General features: G+C 34.1%; 1 long non-coding RNA gene, 2 other non-coding genes and 1 pseudogene across 9 annotated transcripts; all 4 read right to left on the reverse strand.

The window, feature by feature from the left end:
• The window catches only part of LOC130509781 (mitogen-activated protein kinase kinase kinase 1-like), a 2,965-nt pseudogene extending 2,275 nt beyond the window's left edge, over positions 1 to 690 (reverse strand).
• Positions 691 to 1,322: 632 nt separating this feature from the next.
• LOC130510278 (small nucleolar RNA Z155) lies at positions 1,323 to 1,397 on the reverse strand. Its single transcript, XR_008943956.1, has one exon. It is a non-coding gene; the product is annotated as a small nucleolar RNA Z155 (small nucleolar RNA).
• Positions 1,398 to 1,458: 61 nt separating this feature from the next.
• On the reverse strand, positions 1,459 to 1,545 carry LOC130510273 (small nucleolar RNA R41). The gene has a single exon (XR_008943951.1). It is a non-coding gene; the product is annotated as a small nucleolar RNA R41 (small nucleolar RNA).
• Positions 1,546 to 2,473: 928 nt separating this feature from the next.
• LOC108844164 (uncharacterized) lies at positions 2,474 to 5,339 on the reverse strand. 7 transcript variants are annotated; one of them, XR_001948414.2, is made up of 7 exons: positions 4,994 to 5,337; positions 4,652 to 4,880; positions 4,419 to 4,527; positions 4,222 to 4,301; positions 3,729 to 3,856; positions 3,219 to 3,526; positions 2,474 to 3,126 (listed from the first exon to the last, which is right to left on the reverse strand). It is a non-coding gene; the product is annotated as an uncharacterized LOC108844164 (long non-coding RNA). The 7 variants fall into 7 exon arrangements; XR_001948417.2 differs by having other exon boundaries at positions 4,746 to 4,880; positions 4,994 to 5,336; XR_001948416.2 differs by having other exon boundaries at positions 4,806 to 4,880; positions 4,994 to 5,335.
• Positions 5,340 to 5,907: the final 568 nt, after the last annotated feature.

The following is a 5,907-nucleotide window of genomic DNA, read 5'->3' on the forward strand; positions in this document are numbered from 1 at the left end:
TTTTAATTTATACATATATAATATTGATTTAAAAAAAAACTAGACTCATATATTTTACAGAATTGTTTTAAAAACTAATTTTGAAATATTAAAGTTATTAATTTTTGGATAATGTTATTATATTTTGAATTTTTTTTATTTCTAGTGGTAAAACTCCTCACTTACTGTAGACTAAAAATTTACCGGTAGTACTAGTAATTATGACCGGAAAGAGTTTAATTCATTAAATACAGTTAATTTGGGAGTTTATTCATTAAATACTTAGTTTGGAGGTTTTTACCCAAAACAAAACTTAATTGAGGAGTTTTAACGTTAAAAATCCTTTAAATGTTGACTGCAATCAATATACATTTAAACATGATTTTAAATAGTTTAATATTTTTTGTTCGTCAATTATGATGAAATACACAAATTACATAGTCTGTGAAAGAAACGCATCAACTGGAAAAGACCATCTACGACCTTTTTACAGTTTTTTTTTTCAAAGGTTTATGTCTGTAGTCAGTTACAAACTATGAAACCAAGACCAGTTCGTAAGAGTCAATAACTTCGGTTAGGGAATCAGTAGGACAAATGCGCACGGCTCCATCGGTTTCATGGAGGACCTTAAGCAAACAGGATTGCGTCGTCTACTTCTTACAGAGTGAGTGGTGGACCAGTACATTGGTAGCAATCCAGGATCTGACTCATGGATTTTCTTATCATAGCCAAATTAGGAACCACCCTGATATGATGCGACAACAACCATCTAGGAAAAATGCTTCTTATCATCATCTTTGTTGTAACCAACGGCGTTAAAACATATACGATGAGACTTTAGTTCTCTTTATACTCAATACTTGGTTTTCACGGTACAGCTAGATCATGTTCTTGAAAGTTGAGACACGCGTTAATATTTTTAAAAGATGGCAATATTATGCCCGTAACATTAGTGATTTATTAAGAATTTTAAAATTGATCTCATTTTATCGTCCAGTTGCTTATACGTAAAAATTCAGTTTTAATTAGCTGGTCAATTGTCCGACAACAACCATTGTGTTGATGAAAACTGAACTAGTTCGTTTTAAGCCCGTGCTCATTCGTTGCAAGAATGAGTCAAAAAGGTAGAAGCAGCTTTAATTTTGTCAGTTGTATTTTTCTCTATTAAAATTATGTTATAAAATTTTCTAAATAAATCTATAAAAATTAGATTCCAAGTTTAACAATACAAGAAAAGTGTCCTAATCTATCTATGTTCATTAGGACATAATCCGAAAACTTATAAAATATAAAACTAGATTAGAACCAAAATACAGTAATTTACGAAGGAGATGAGAAGCCAGAAAAGGTCAGATAATTGTAGTCTGAGTTTTGGTCGACATAATATTTTCCGAACAACTGTTATCATCATTCCATTGGCTCTTTCACATAAAAGAAAAATCAACATAAACCTCAAGAAAATATATAAATCGTTGAAAGTGAAGGCTCAGAAGGATCCATTGGTAAAGTTTTCTAATCAGAGTTTAACTCATAAAATAGGTAGATTTTCATCATCACTGCCTCCAATATTAACTCGAAAGTAAAGAGATTATCATTTTTCTCCAAAAAACCAAAATTGAAAATCATTGAATAAAATCAGAGCGAGAAAGAGGTGAACGAAAAAATTGAAACACGAATGTAGCTAAGAAGTAGAGAGGCTGCTGTGGCATGAATCACCTTTCAATTGTAATTGCTTAGAGTCGAGAAGTTGCGTCGGCAATATATAAGACGATGGAGGTAGCTAGGGTTTACGTTTAGAAAAGAATTGGGTCGGGCCCGTTGACTTCAGGTCTTGGATATGGGCCTTGTGAATTGATTTAAACTCTTTTTCTTTTAACACTGATTTAAATTCCTACCACTAAAGTTTAAAATTTGTGTTCTTTAAGATTACTAGATCCTCTGTCCGCGCTACGCGCGGATTGTAAATTTATTTATTCATAATTATTATTATATGTGAATATTTTTACTTTGTATTTAATTTTATTTTAATGTTTAATAGTATATTTAGCAGTTTTCTGTTTTTTTCCTACTTTTTGCTTTTTATAAATGTGGTATATTTCTTAAAAAATTGGGATAAACACCACTTAGCTTGTGTTGTCTACATTTTATGAACACACTGAAGATGATGTTGAAATCCGCTTATTTTTTATGTCATGGAGGAGCGGATACAAAAAGAAATTCTGTATATGTAGCAATTTTCATGTAAGTAATGTTTGATTTAAGTGTATTTATATATAAATTACTATAATGGAAACAAAAAGAAGCCACACCTCCTCTTGCAGGTGAATACTAACTTTTATTCACTGTTTTCGATTAGTTTTGAAATATGCAGTAGATGGTAAATTAAATTGGGTTTTGTGTGTGTTTTTGTTGTAATATTGGTTTTTGATGTATTATTATTTGTAATCATTTTACTCTCATGTGTCACAGAATCGTGTGTGCATAAATATGTGTGGATGGACGAATAAGTGGGATTCATTTTTTTACCCATTATCAGATTTATCTGTCATATTGGTGACTCTCACCATATATTCCAAGAAAGTATGAAATAGAGTAGTGGGAATTTAAATACATACAAAGCTACTCTAATTCATACGCATGCATTGCATAGAATCCTTTAAAATACTACTCCCACTTTTGTCACTCACGCCTACACATGCATTGCATTTAATGTTTTCTCATCTGTGGTTATAAACATCCCCGAAGCAGATTTCTTGATCTTGCCCCACTACCAAGATATCCCTCCTTGAAGAAGCTCTTAGACTCTTAGTCAAATCCATAACCTTCTTGTTCATGATCCATTAGACTGAAATCAGGATCAAATTATCTCTTCTCAGCAACTATGCTAAGATCATGCTTCGAAGTTTACTTGAGTTTTCAGAGAGTTTAATGACTTTCTCATAAACTTTTCCTGGCTTCCTTTTTCCTATGGATATTGCTCAAAACCAAACCTTCTTCAACAAATAGAGCATAGAACTCTCGTCTCTCAACAGAGAGTGTAGCTGACACTGGACTTACACCATAAACCAGCTTACCAACCATCCTAGACGCACCTGACTTGGTTGCCTCCTGCCACGTTTTCTTAAACCGCAGAGTATGCTTCATCTTCTGTCACCCAACGTCCTTTTTCAGTATCAGTGTAATCCCACACGAAGAAAGAAATAGTATATAATTCTATCCAAAAACACTATGTCACGTACCTATTGTCACTGTATCTGGATAGCCGGAAGCATTGTCCAGCATCCAAAATTCTTTAAACAACTTGCGAACGAAAATCAAATCCTGAAATTTCATGATACCAAAGACACATTTAAGCTCTAGTTGAATATAACCGGTGATCATTAGAAGAGCCGCAGGTCCATCCGCAAAAACGATTTAGTGCAGATTCTCTGCTCCATGTCACTGGTTGATGAACCATTCCACCTCTTTTTCGATCCCTTGCCATCCTTCTTCTTCTCCATGTCCGCAACGGTCTTCACCTCCACCACCAGGACCACCACCGCTACCTCTGTGAACAGTATTTACATGTTTAGTAAAACACTCTGCAAAATATAGTTCGCAAAAGTTCACTTTATTGGGGACTAAATTTTGAAGTCCAGCACAGACAGTGTTCAATTGTCATTATTAATGTCTCTCAAGAAGTTTCCTCATTGGAGTAAATATGCAATCTTTCTAAGATGCAGGTTAAGATTAGGAAAAATATAGGGCACCTTCTTGCTTTAGATTTCCATTTCTCGTGTAGAAATCCCGCCAGGAGATTTCCACATTTTAACTCTCTTAAAGCATCCAACCGTTCATCTTCTTAGCTTCTAGAACCCGAGGTAGGGAAACCATATCCCTGATTCTTGATGATGTATTTCGTTAGCAGCATATCATGAAGACAAAAATCCAAGTATGTTCAAAAGCAAAAAAAAAAAACTCGAGGCATTAAGATACAAAGACAGAAGAATGTTCAAAAGATACAAAGACAGAAAATGACACTTCTGGCAAAAAAATATGTATTCACGGACAACTATAAACATACATTCTGAGAACAATGCTTCAACCTCACAAAGTCATTCAGTAGTTCTTCCTTCTTTAATTCATTGTCATATGATTTCCATTTTATAGAATAAAGCAAAACCTAGAGGCTAGCTAGGGAGATAGAGATGAAGGAATTTGGTGCAGCAGTACAAACTAATGAAACGCAATATCAATCATTACCTCATGGGTTCTGACTTCTCTTATAAAGATTCAGATGCTCTGTCACTCCCCAAATTCTTGTGGGGATGGACCATCACCGCCTGTTATATCAATAACAATTTTTACAAACTCATTACAAAGTTTTTTGCCTATGAGTATCCAACAATTAACAAAGACAGAGAGACATCCACTTAAAAGAGAGAAACAAACAGCTTTACCTTTTTCGTATATTTTCCTTTGGATAAGCCATGTCACAGAGGCAAACTCAAAGCTGAGTAGTGGTCAGCACATTTGAGAGAAACATAATCTGATATAACTCCACGGGGCCTGTGAAATTTAGGTGCATGTTGATAAATGGGGAAAATATTAAAGTAGAAAAAGTTAAGCTGTTAAGGCAGAAACTGAAACTCCACTTAGAACTTTCACAAGTGAGACAATTTAATAGCTTTACCTGGAGGAGGAGTAACCTCTGTTCCAGACAACTAACGATTGTAAGAAGCAGATTGATACTAAAGTAATGAAGTATTGGCTCAAAAGAAATTTACAATTTCACATCAATTACGTGTAGGAGCAATAATTGGAAACACAATCATAGGGAAGCTTACACCGTGCTTCCCTGGTGTGACATAGCCTTGACCTTAGATCATCCGTCGAGCCCCATGTGATCAGCTTCCCCGATTCTGATAACACACGAGTAATCAAATACAAAACCATCTCACTATGATTCAGATTGAACTATCAATTGCAAAGTGATGAATCGTTCTATGAAACCTAGATAAGAGTGAGGACAAACCTGAGGCAGCATCGCGAAAACAAAGCCTCCACCGGAGACGTCTTTCCAGGAGCTTTCGGCTGCCGACGGAATCTTCACCACGGTTTGATAGTTGGGAGGCGGTCATGGTTTGGATAATTTTTCGGCCATTTTTGGAGAGGAGAGGCGTAACGCTTCATTGAGATTCATGGCGATGGAGATGCTTATTTATAAGAAATAGATAGACAGGGAGGTGAAACGAAAGACATTAAAGATGGGAGTAAAGAAGAGGTTTGATTGTTAGTAGTGATGAAGATCGCGAGAAGAGGAAACAGAGAAAATGAAGTGAATGAAAAAGAATCGATCGGATTTGGGTTCTGAAATCGGGTTTGAACCCGTGAAATTGTCGTCGCGTCGTTTGTGAATTAATGGACTTACTGGGCCAAGAAAATAACACAGACAGACCAATAAAAAGCCCAAACGCAAACAATGCTATCTGACGTGGCACAAATCTCTTCTCCTATTGGTCGATTTAATTAAATGACGTGGACAGGCTAAGAGTTGAGGGTATTCCCCTTTTAGTATAGTATAGATTTTTGTTAGTTTATATATCAAACTAATTTCTTCAATGATTCTTCTATTTTTTTTTTAAATCATAAATAAAATGATAATTTTGCATATTCATCTTGGTGATTTATAAAAATAAGTAAAAATCTAACTGATTTATTGCATCAAATTATATATGATATATATACTTTATGAATTTTTTTTTTATGAAATGTGAAATTTATTACTTTTAAAATATTTTTGTTAGTTATTTTTATATTAACTAATATAGTTTTAAAATTATACTATTGATTTATATTTGTCATAACGATGACTATTTATGAGATTTACCTTTATAACATTATACTATCTCTGTTTACAAAGAGTGTTTTTGACATTTTTCTTGTTAA

This window comes from Raphanus sativus, chromosome 3, assembly GCF_000801105.2.
Source record: "Raphanus sativus cultivar WK10039 chromosome 3, ASM80110v3, whole genome shotgun sequence".
NCBI lineage: Eukaryota > Viridiplantae > Streptophyta > Magnoliopsida > Brassicales > Brassicaceae > Raphanus > Raphanus sativus.